Source organism: Solanum stenotomum, chromosome 2, assembly GCF_019186545.1.
Source record: "Solanum stenotomum isolate F172 chromosome 2, ASM1918654v1, whole genome shotgun sequence".
Taxonomy (NCBI): domain Eukaryota; kingdom Viridiplantae; phylum Streptophyta; class Magnoliopsida; order Solanales; family Solanaceae; genus Solanum; species Solanum stenotomum.
Window position 1 is genome coordinate 32239018 of NC_064283.1, and position 13374 is coordinate 32252391.

The following is a 13374-nucleotide window of genomic DNA, read 5'->3' on the forward strand; positions in this document are numbered from 1 at the left end:
GAAGCAGAAGAAATTTTAATTAGGACAAAGTATATATTAGTTGTAGAAACATAAAAAAAACTGAAAAAGATTAATGAGTCATTTGGAAGGGAATGATAGGAGAAATAGTCCATGTATTTGTATGGTATTATTTAGTACTATGTTTGGTAGGAATTTAAGGCCTATGTATAACTAATTCATGGATAAGTTATACACCCTACATGGTATATGATGTATAACTAATACGTTACATTTGGTGATATTGGGAATACATAGAATTTAATACCACGGCATAAATCTATGTAAAGCAAAAAAAATATCCCTTAAATTCTTTTAACGATTTTGTTTATTTTCTGTATTTTATGTTTTATATTTGTACTAATAAATTTATTCAAATACATTATCTTACAAATTTTATTATTTAGAGAGAGTTGTTTGTTGTTAAATAAATCCAATACAAATCAATATAATATTTGAAATGTAAGTTGTTTAACATTTACTAATTAAAAAGGCAAATATATCACTACATGGAGTTTGTGACATATTTATAAATCCAAACACTAGCATATGCTTGATGTGATACATTGTATGTTTTTATATGATGACTGACTAGGAAAATTCAATGGTAAATGCAAAATTCGTTTTACTATTAAAACATTAAGGGTTTTATTAATCATTTGATATATTTTTTTAAAAAAATTGTTCTCAAATAAAATGGCTGTCTAGTGCAATCCAATAATATAATTCTAATTAGGAAAAACATTTATCGTGTAATTATGATAATAAGATCTATATCTACCGAGGCAAAGAATGAAGGGCAAGTGAATCTAGTGTTTTTCATTTTCAATACTTTTCTTCAATGCAAAAAAAAGGAAAGAACATAAATTTCTAGGCTCCCCAAGTTATTTTAAAACACAATTTCCTATATAAAGTTGTTGGTGTTAAGACCAAAAATCACAATTTTACTTTCACAATTTCTTAGTGATAGTTTAGACATGACAACATGGATCAGCAAGGGTCATCAAAGGGTTGACATGGTGAAAATGAAGAATGCGAGGAACTTACAAGTTACGTTTTCTAAGCGTCGTTTTGGTCTGTTCAAAAAGGCTAGTGAACTTTGTACGCTATGTGGTGCTGAAATTGTCATTTTGTTATTTTCCATGGGCGATGAAGGAGTTTTCTCCTTTGGTCACCCTAGCATTAACACGTTGGTGTAGAGGTTCCTTGGGAGGAACCTCCCTTTACAAAATAACGATGTCCACAATCAACAAATCGTGCCTCATAGAGAAGCTGGTATTTGTGAGCTCAATACCAATCTCATGAACCTCGAGGGCGTTCTCCAGATGGAGAAAAATCGTGAAGGATCCCTTCGAGAAATTAGGAAGAGAGCTGATGGTCTATGGTGGGAATCTCCTATGGAAGAACTTAACTTATTCTAACTTCAACACTTGAAGAAGGCATTGGAAATTCTAAAGCAAAAGGTTGAAAAAGATAATAATGCATTCCCATTTTAGACATTGGGAAGTGCCTGGACTCCTCCTAATTGTACTAGGTAAAGTTATTCATATGGACTCTTCCATAGTTCCCAATTACTAGTGCGTGTGTTATGGAATTGTAGAAAGTAAAATTAAAAACATAAGTATTATATTATGTGTCTAGGTTCATTTGTCATTTGAGGTGTTCATCACGAAATGTTCATGACTTATGATTCAGTCGAAGTTAGTACTAAGTGTTGTGTGATAACGTCCAAATATATTTCTTGAAAAGAAATATAACCGATCGTATGCAATATATTTACCCAACTATGAGTCAGGGTCGATCCCACAGAGAATATGGAAAAATATTGTCAATAGCAAATATTTAACTTGATAGTCGTTATTTTAAAAAAGGGGGGGATTTAAATTAAATAAAAATAAAAAGAATAAAATAGCTTGAACTAAGTAATTATTTATATTCAGATTATTAGAAATAACTAGGAATGTGTTTCCCATGATTTCATAAAATAGCAAGAATATCATACTAGTGATCTATTTCAATTTTTAGCATGTAAGGTTAGTAAGTTAGGTATCCCTAAGAGATTGGTCCTCCAAATAGGGAATTTGACCCCACACCTTGGTCCAGCTAAATGTGTATACTTTACTAAACCTTACCATTACCTCAAATTACACATCACATCAATGTATGACTTAGTTTTCACCCTCGCACCAATTGACATTAGACTATTAGATAGAATCCATGAAATCTCTGTTGTTAATTCTTTTCTCATTAACTACCTCCTTGGTCCGGCAAGTAGCAACAAGGTGAGTTCTAACATTTGCAACCGTTAAAAAGACTTCTAAACGAAAGAATTAACAATACATGCATAAAAATCATTCAAGAATCACTTTGTAAATAAACATACTTTAATAATTCATCATGGTTCCCACAACCCTAGTCAGAGGCGAACCCAAAATTTGAAGATAGGGGGGCACTATTAAGAGTGACTCAAGAGTAAGGCTAGGAGTGGCACAAGGGTAATCTTAGCAAAGCCTGCTTAGGCCTCCAAAGTTTGAGGCCCGAATAAATCTCAAGAGTGAATTTGTTATTTTATTTCACTTAAACCAATATTGAACATTATAATTAAAAAAAAAAGAGAACAATCTACTTTTTATCAAGAATATTATTGAACTTTGAATAAACAATTCAAATCTTCATATTAAAAAATAAAGTTTGCATCAACATCCAACGTGAAGTATTGCAGACAAATGTCTAACCTTTTATTCACTGAAAAAATTCACATACAATTAAATGAGAAAAATTATGGCCAAAGTATAAGTTGATTGAAGGCCAATAATTTAGTACTAATATAACAAAAATAGATCATCCATTCATATTTGACACTGACGCGTTTTCATATTCTGAAAACAATCAATGATAGCATCGTTACTTATATTTACCAAAATATCCTTCTCGATGTAACAAACTAAGCAATCATTTAAAACTTCATCGCTAATACTACTACGCAATTTGTTCTTGATATTCTTCATGGATGACAATGCTCTCTCTACCGTTGTTGTAGCGACAGGTAAAATCAAGGTCAACTTCACAAGTAAGTACACAAGAGAATAAGTCTCTATGAGATTTGCATTAACCAGTACTTCTTCCAAATCACCAATTCCTTTCAAATAAGAAAATCTAGGATCACCACGTCGCATATGTATTATGAAAGTATCAAGTTGGTGACTTAGAGTTCGAAGTTCTGGTTCGCCAAATTCATCTGGATAATGTTTGGCCAATATCATTATTTTTTCCTTATCAAAATTAGCAAAAACAATGACCGGATTCAAGCTTGCCATACCAAGAAGCAAGTTACCACTCATAACATCAAATAGATTATTAAGCTCTTGTAGTTGCAAGTCAATAATAGCATAAAAGAGCTAAACACGTAAGTGATGTGAATAAGTAACACTACAAGACTTACGCTTTGACTTTCCAGGAATATAAAATTCATCCATCTTAGGTACCAAAATTTCATGTTTATCACAAAATAAAGAAACTTCATTCATCAAAGATTACCACCTGTCATCTCTCAACGATTGCAGTCTCTTTTTGTTAATGTCAAGAAATATCAAGGCAGTAACAATATCTTTCTCCTTTCTCTGCAATGCTGCACTCAGCTCATTTGACATCACCAATATTTTCAACATCAAATAAAGCAAGAAAACAAATTCAAATTCATTGATCATATTCAAGAAAGCTCCTACTTGCAATCTATCATTAGGGCTGGAACCTCCACATTTAATTGCATCAAGCACATGAACTATACATGAAAATAAAATAACAAAGTTATCCAATGTTTTAAAATGAGATCCCCAACGAGTGTCACTTGGTCTTTGAAGCCCTCGTTCTTGATTCAAACCTTTACCACTTTGAACCTCACCGCTTTCTAGTAGTTGTTCCAACCTCTATGCTTGATGGTCCCGCTGTTGATCTCTACGCTTTAACGATGATCCAACCACATTCAACACGTTAGCAATAATAGAAAAGAAGTTTTCCACAAGTAATTTTTTTTGGCAACAACTACAACTGTCAATTGTAATGGGTGAGCAAAACAATGAATACAATGTGCGGATGGTGTTTCCTTCAAAATTAAAGCTTTAAGACCATTCATTTTTCCCTGCATATTACTAGCCCCATCATAGCCTTGTCCACATATTTTAGATGTACTCAAAGAGTGTCTCAAAAGCAAAGAACATATTGTTTCCTTCAATGATTGTGTAGATGTATCACCAACACGAACAATCGCAATAACTCGCTCATTCACTTTGTCTTTTTATTAACATACCTCAAAGCAAGGGACATTTGTTCATGGTGTGGTATGTCTTTAGATTCATCAACTAATATTCCAAAGAAAATCTCCACCCAAGTCATCAATTATAGCTTTCACGATTTCTTGTGCACAAGAACTCACAATATCCTTTTGAATTTTTGGAGAAGTCATCATAGCATTTTTTGGGCCTATGTTTTAAAATAACATTATTCATATCCGAAAGCATTTTTCCAAGCCATTCCAAAGGACCTAAAAAAAGGCCTTCATTTTTTGAAGACTCACTTTCATCATGACCTCGAAAAGACGATCCAAATTCCAAGAGGAACCTTGCCACATTAGTGGAAGCCTCTAAACAAATTCGATGCTCACTTCTTGTTTTCTCAGATTGCTTGTTAAAAGCAACTTGAATGGATTGATATTGATTCGCAAAATTTAGCATCTTGTTGAAACACCTTTTGTGGACGCTATTTACTTCACCAACATGTAAATTATATCGTTCCAAACTATGATTCCAAGTCTTAAAATCAGTTTTCGTGAAAAAATCACATGCATTTCCCTTTACATAGTCGTTTTTAAATAAATAGCAACATAAAAAAAATACAACATCTTTCTTCATACTATACTCCAACCAACTAGAATATGAACCCTTCAACCAGGTCTTACAAAATAGACGCATTTTCGTTCCGAATCTAGTTTGAGGATATTCATTATCATTAATATCTGGTTGACAATACCCTTGTTGAATATAGTGCCTTCTCACTTCATCTCATACTCTAGGGCTGTATTTATCAATATATATTCTTTCTCCAGGATCCACTTTAAGTGACTGCAAATCAAACTCATCTATCAAACGCGAAGAATTGTCTCTAAAACTAGCACTTGATTGAGAAGAATTATTTTTCGTCAAAAATCTATCCATCTCAATTCACAAGAATCAACAATAAATTATTGCAAAAAAAAAATACATTTATAAAGAAGAACTTACCAATTTACGCAAAGATAATAGGAGTAGGACTTCAATTATGCAGTGAAGAAATAAGAATACTTGTAAGTTATAGATTTTCTAGCAGTCTTATATTTTGTTTAGAATTGTGCTAGGGAAAATTAGTCTTATATTTTGTTTAGAGTTGTACTAGGGCTTTTATTTGTTTTTAAATTCAATTAAGAAATGAATAGGACCAGATGACAAAAAAAGGGTGGTTAAGAAAGGGGGTGGGGCTAGATGAGGTGGCAAAAATGAGTTTTAATAAAAAAAATTAGAGAAAAGGCTGAATTTAAAGTTAAAAAGTTATTGCCTTCGCTGGGAATCAATCTCACGCAGTCGCGCAAGGAGTTGGCACATTCGACCAGTGCACCCAGAACAACTTTTGGTTGTTAGGGTGCACAATTAAATATATGTTCATTTTATCAACTGTCTATACATATGTATGGTTTTTTAAAAAAGTTACCTGGTGCATGTGGGTCTGCCCCTGACCCTAGTTATGAAATTTAGCTACTCATTATCTCAAAAACACAATAATTTTTTTAAAAAATAAATATACTTGTGTTAATCACAAAAATTTAAGAACAATAGCTAATTTTTCTTTTATGAATCACGAATACAAATAAATAATAAAGGAGAAGAAAGAATAAACCATAATTCTCCGGCATCCACGGTGGCTCTTCCAAAGTTCCTAAGCTAGAAGAACATTTAAATTGTGTATTATTTCTTGTTCTTGGCTCCCCTAAAGAATAGTTTTTCATGCCCTATTTATAGATATATAAGCCCTAAATAAAATTAATAAGTTCAACACAGATTAGGAAAACAAAACCCAATTAAATTGGGTTTTCCGTGTTTCTGGAAGCCACCGCCTAACAAATTGTTTGGTCTCTTAGTAGCTGCCACGTCGTAGCAATTTGATTGAAAATTGGTGGCTCTTTGAATATATAGAAATATATTATTTTATTAACTTTAATCCATTAAACTGTCTGCTTGATTTCCTTCTTCAACCTTTCATCTTTAATTCGTTTTAGCTCCAAACTTCTTCATTTTTCCACCAATTTAATTCTACAAATAAAATATACTATTTAGTACAATTCATAAAATTTATGCTCAAAAAGGATAATTAAAAGATAAAATATGAGGCAAATAATAATTATATATATATAATTTTAGCCTCACATCATTGTGTTCATCAGTTATGATTTAGTTGAAGTTAGTAATTTTAATTATATATGTTATGTTCTTAGTCCATTGTCATGTTGATTTTATCCTTTGAATTGCATAACATATAATCTCTTCTTTATCAACATATATCAAGATATTACAAACTATTGAGAAGCAAAGGTTTTTCTTCAATATCATGATTTTCTGCCTCAAGAGGATTAGATATATATATAGTAGCGATCCAATATCCAAATGTCTTATCTTTGACATTTTTCTGATGTATATCTACTGGGAGCATCAACCCTATCCATTTATCTTCGAAGAATTATGGTCTGTAGATTTCTTAATTCTTGCAGAAACATATCTCAAATGTACAAGCTGAGGTATTACACAAGAGAAATCATATTCAATTTAAAATAGGTACAATACCTTAGGCAACTTCAACTGTAGAACATCTGTTTTGGCATATCTACTTGCATTGAAATAAAGGTGTGGATTATACCATTGCTATGTCGCTTACGATAATCATGTTTCTCTTCAAGTGTAGAAAGAAGGATCACTCACCGTTGATCATATATGGATTTACTTAGGCATAGTTGGTGAAGAAGATCATTAATTTTCAAGTTCTTATCTTTCCATTAGTCCTTCGTGTACAAGCCAAAATTAGACTTCTATCCGTTAACTCTTCTAGATACACCTATGCCACCACTTCTAGCCTTTTATTGTTTCTAATCATCTTGGAAACATTAATCTCTTTATCTTCAAGAAAACCTCCTAAGAAAGAATTGATTGAAACTGTTCGGATACAGTACCAAAGAATCAGTTCAGATATTCCTCAACATTCTTCCAATTATCATGTGTTGGGTCCATTTGACCAAGAAGTCCAGCAACGACAACAATCGAGAGAGGTAATCCTCGACATTGTAGTACAATATGCTTCCCTAGTTCTACTATAGTAGAGGAGGAAACAAATCTTTTTTTGAATGATTTTTTTGGTGAAGTTCAAACTGTCATCAAGACTTATAAAAGTATTTCTATGAGGTGGAAAATCAGGACAACTGACATAATCAACAACATACAAGAGCTGAGTGGTTAATAGAATTCGACTTTTCTTGTCATCATTTGGAAATATTCTTTGCATTTGGTCCCATGCCTTAGTACTCTATATATCATCTTTGACAATTATAAATATCCCACCCTTCAGACGTCTTTACACAATCTTCATTAGTTGATCATCGCTCATTTCTTGATTGCTTCCTATAATTGTAGAGACAACTTCAAGAAGCATTTGTCTCTCATTTTATTCTTCGAAGAGAGTGACCCATGCATGTTTATCAAATTGAGAACAAATATAATCATCATAAACTTTTTTGGCAAGAGTTGTCTTTCCTATATTGCACATACTAAAAATTGCTACGACAACTAAATCGTCTATTTGGGCCATGAGGTGTTCAAGTATGGCATTGAAGTCCTCCTTCATCCCAACAATAGTATTTTTTTACTAATTTGTATTTTTTTTCTGGTGAGGACTTGTTCTGCAGATTTTCTTCTATGCTTGTTAAACTCAATCTGTGGCACTTCTTTCCCGAGAGAATCAACATCTTTTTCCACTTTTAGAAATTTTTACTTGAAGTATTTACAAGCCCCTTGTCATGACCCACAACTTTATCATACCACTTGGGCATGAAATTAAATAATAAGTGAGCTAGCCTTAGTGGGAAGTGTCTACAGTCTTGGAGAGGTTTGAAGAAGACTGTAGAATATTATAGAAGATTACTTGGAAGGTCTAGACTTGTTAGAGAATTCTAGAAAAGTGGCCTATTCGTAAATATGTAGGGACTTGTATAGCACTTTGTTTTTGCACTTTAGCCTTTAGGTGTGAAATATAAGTAGGAGGGCATTCATTTGTAACTCAATCAAGAAAAAGCAAGAAATATTACATGATCGTAAATATGTAAATATTTACGTGAGCTTGAGCTTATCGTGAAAATATCGTAAGTTGTTGAGTGCCTTACAAAGAGTTTAGTTGAAGTCTAAGTCCATGACATTCTTCTCTATATCAGCTAAAACAATGTTTCTTAGGTTTGAATCAACTTTATCTCCTACTTTGTATATTACATCTCTGATCCTCTTTTCTATAACCTTAAGAGTTTCAATATCATTGGCTTTCTTTGTCATATCGTCAAGGAAAACCTGCACAACAGAAAGATTTTGATAGAGAGATTGAACATGTTGTTGTGTACAACTTCAACAAACCAAAGATCAGTTAGGTTTGAAGAGTTGTTCCAGTGTATACATAAGTGAAGAAAGAAAAGCATATTTCTATTTATTTGTTGGAATAACTAAAAGATTGAGTGTTGCAGATTTAATCTCTCTGATTTTGTCCAAATCGTTTACTTTTCCATCTCTAAATTTTTATAATTGGGGAACAAAGACATAGGATACTTACCCTTTATCATTTGTTTAGTTAAATGAGATGATGCATGAGAACACAACCAATTACAAAACAAGAAAATCTAATTGTTTCACTCAATTAATACAATACTATAGATATGAGATGCACATGTACAACCCAAGTTCTTTTCTATTTTATATAATTGTAAGACAAGGTGTAGTGCACTCATTGAGTTCACCAGCAAGCCCCTGCAGTTTAAAATGATCTTTAATCTAAATTTTGAAATGTTTGTGTAGAAAATATATGATACGTTTTCATTATAATTTACTACCTTAAATAAATATATGTGTTGAAAGTTAAAAGAAAGACACTAAGGATTAGTTTTGTTCGTTGAAAAATTTATTTAGTACTATAATTTTGTTAGTAATATATTAAAAAAGTATATTTTGATGTTTATGTTCCATACCCTCCAAGTGAATGACAACTATTGTAAAGAAAAGGAAGTAAAGGAGAAAGTGAGCTGAAAAATAGAGCAAAAGAGAAGAAAAAGCTTTCGTGGTCTTCTTTATTTCTGATGCAACTTGAAACTAAGAGTCCTACCTATTAAATAGGCTTACAATGGAACTGAAATACTAAAATTTAGGTACCCACTAATTACAAATTAGGTATTAGTCTAGCACAAAGGAAACTAAGAGTTGGTCAAGTATCATTGAATCACTTCTCAACACCCTCCCCCGAACTTAAACATGCAAACTCCAAGTTGACCTCTGAAGAACTCGTGCTTTGCTTAGAAAAGTAACTTCGTGAAGATGTATGCTATTTGCTCGTTCGTAACACAAGACTTCAAAATAACTTCTCCAGTAGAGACAAGACCGCAAATATAGTGATAGTAAAAAAGTTCAGTTGCACCAGTTGTTTTTTGATTAAAATCTGCAACAAGTCTCCTTAACCAAATCGCTTAACAAGCTATAGAGGTTTCTGCAATATATTCAGCCTATGAAGTTGATAACGCCACCACTTCCTGCTTCAATGAACTCCATGAAACTGCTCTAGATCCAAGATTAAACGAAAAACCGTGTGTTCTCTTTCTATCATAAATGATGCATGCATAATCACTATCAGTTAAGCCAGTTAATGTGAAATTTGTTATCTTAGAATACCAAATTTCATGCTCTGTTGTCCCAGCTGTATATCTCAGTATTCTATTTTTAGCTCCAAGGTGAAGCTTGCTTGGATTGTGCATAAATCTCTATATGGCTATAACAGAGAAAACAATGCATGGTCTTGTATGTGACAAGTAATTCAAACCACCAACCAGACTTTTAAAATATGTCACATTTTCCATTTTAAAACCATCATCACGACAAACTTCTCATTAATATTCATCGGCATAGCAACAACTTTACAATTTACCATAGTAAACTTTTTCAAAAAAATTGTTGCATATATTTTGTTAAGGAAATATGCCTTCAATTTCTTTTTTCACCCCAAGACCAATAAAATAATGCTACAGACCCAAATCAGACATCTCAAATTTTTTATCATGAAGTTCTTAAATTCAGTGACGATAGACTCACTCGAACCCATATATATCATATCGTCAACATAAATACATACCACCAAAAAATCATTTTTACCTTCTTGTTTTACATAAAGAGTAGACTCATTGTTACTTCTTTCAAAACCATTCTCATAAAAATATGAATCAATCTTAAAGTACCATGTCTGTGATGCTTGCTTTAAGAAATAGAGTGCCTTTTTAAAACTTGTAGACCTTATCTTCTTTACCATTAACTACAAACCTTCAGGCTGTGAGACATAGACCTCCTCTCTCAAATCACCATTTTAAAGGGAAAATTTATCATCGAATTGGCACAGTAGCCAATTAAAATTAGCAGTCAAGGCTAAAAAAGTTCTCACAGTTTTAAATAGGGCAATAGGAGAAAATGTTTCTTCAAACTTAGTACCTTGTTGTTGGGAATAGCCATTTGCGATGAGCCTTGCCTTATGTTTTTGGATGCTGCCATCAACATATACTTTTAAACAACCATTTGAGCCCAATAGCTTTCTTTCCTTCCGGCAAATTTACCAAGCCCCATGCTTGATACTTTAGAATAGACAACAACTCCTCTTCCATAGCTTTGCACCATTTATCCTTTCTCTTCAGCATCTTCTAAATAAATACGATCCGAAAGAAGTAAAGAAAAATTACTAGATATATTTTCAATATATGTGTGATTTTGGTTTTTATCCCTTGTTAATCTTCTTAATGCAGTTGTCTTAGCTGATGGTTCTTTCAATGTTGAAGATGTTGCTGGTGCAATTGATGAGACACTCGATAGACTTGTCAAAACAGGATATGCTCCATACTCTTGATGAACAATATTGTCAGAAGGTAGAAATTAAATATTTGAACTTTCATTTCCTGAATTAAAGTTCCAACTTGCATCTTCATTGAACACAACATTTTTGTTTACCATTTTCTCACTCACTTGATTATATAACTTATAGGCTTTGGGTTGTGTTCTATATCCAATAAAGATATATTTTTCACATGTGAGAAAATCCTTTAACAATTCCATTGATGCTAATCTTGAAGAAAACTAGATCATAAAACATTCTTTTACATAAATCAGGCACAACTTTTCATGAAAACATCTTTCATAGATTTAAGCTTCTGTATAAATTCATGTCTTTTAGGATTGATAATCAAGAATAATTCCTGGGTTCATGTGAAATCAACAGTAAAATATGTAATTGATTCAAAATTCATAATAAGATTAAAATCATAGAATTGAATCAACACAATTTGAACCTATGAATAATTGAATGAAAACCTAATCAATTTTGGTGAAATTGAACATGGAGAATTGAGAAGTTCTTGGGGCTCAATGGATGAATGAAACCCATTGATTAAGCCCTACATTCCTTGAGGATCAATGCCCAAAATAAATGGAGGAATTGGAGACTTGAAGCTTGAAACCCTAGGTGTGTACTTAATTGATCTTGAGAGAATTTGGAGAGGATAAGTGTGGATAGGATTGGGGATTTGAGTGAATGTGAGAGTTGGGGTAATTATAGGGGTACAATGGTAGTTATAGGACTTAAAATTAGGGTCAAAACAACATAGTATAGGTATTAAATTCAAAGGAAAAGAGTCAAATACCCTTAAGAAATAACTGTCGGAGAACCGTACGGTTTGGACTAACGGACCGTAGAAATTCCTATAGACCATACTGGTAAACCGTATGTCAAGTTACTAGGGACTAAAATTGGACAACTTTCTACGACACCCTTTTACTGACCGTCTAAATTCCTACGGTCCATAGACCTCATCCATAGATATCAACTTTAACCTCAAAATCTTTCTAAGTCTGAACCTTTCTACGGAACCCACCTACGATCCGTTGAACATCCTACAATCCATCTTGTCCATTCGTATATCAAACTTTAGAAACTTGAATTTCTCAAATATTAACCTCATTCCTACGAATTCCATCTACGACCCGTAGAAAGTTCTACGAAGTGTAGACGGGGATTCAACTAGTAGCCAGAAATAAGAAAATTTTCCTTTTCTATTGACTTTCCAATTTTTGAGGTGTTACACCATCAACAATGCTTGTTGGTAATATGACTTACACTATTCTTTTTTCAAACAAATCATTATTTCTGATGGAACCAAAGGTATTCGAAAGTACATATCATGTTCGAGATGTATGGCCATTTGTTTCTAAGATGGACCCTAAGGCATTGAAGTGTGTTTTCTTGGGTTATTCTCATCTTCAAAAGGTGTAACAATGTTATTTTACTCAAATTGTAAATATATGGTGTCAAATGATATGATATTTTTAGAGATTACACAATTTTTCTATACTCCACCTAAAACCACAAGTTAGGGGGAGAAAGATGAGTGGTTAGTTTATCAGGTTTCTCGTGTTGTGGAATCAAGTGATGTTACTCTTCAATCTCCTAGTCACTCTATGCACATTTTCCAACAAGACCACCAATTTTTCAAGTTTATTCAAGTAGACGAGAGACTGATGATACATGCCCTGCACCAACTCATCCTCCAGAAAATGTTGACGTCTCTAGTGCTCTTTATAAAGCTACAAGGACTTGCAAATCCACATGTATTATTGCTAGTTTTGTTTCCAATGATCGATTATCTCCTATATCTAGATCCTTGATTGCTTCTCTAGACTGTGTGTCTGTACCCAAAATAGTGAAGTAGACTTTGCATCATCCTGGATGGTCAAATGTGATGCTTAAGGAAATATATGCATTAGATGAAAATCACATATGAGATTTGGTGGATTTACCTGATGTGAAGAAACCAGTAGTATGTAAGTGGGTGTTCACAGTTAAAGTTAAGGCCATGCTTGTAGCTAAAGGATATGCTCAGACTTACAGGGTGGAATATTCAGAAACTTTTTCTTCGATTGCCAAACTCACTTATTTACTCTTGTTCATTTCTCTAGTTGCTTTTGAGAATTGGCCTTTATATCAGTTGGATATCAAGAATGCATTTCTTCATAGTTATCTTTA

At 32.8% G+C, this 13374-nt stretch overlaps 1 pseudogene; it reads left to right on the plus strand.

Annotated features, from left to right (window-relative positions):
* The first annotated feature begins 974 nt into the window (after window positions 1-974).
* On the plus strand, window positions 975-11205 carry LOC125855912 (agamous-like MADS-box protein AGL62; annotated as a pseudogene).
* The last annotated feature ends 2169 nt before the right edge of the window (window positions 11206-13374 follow it).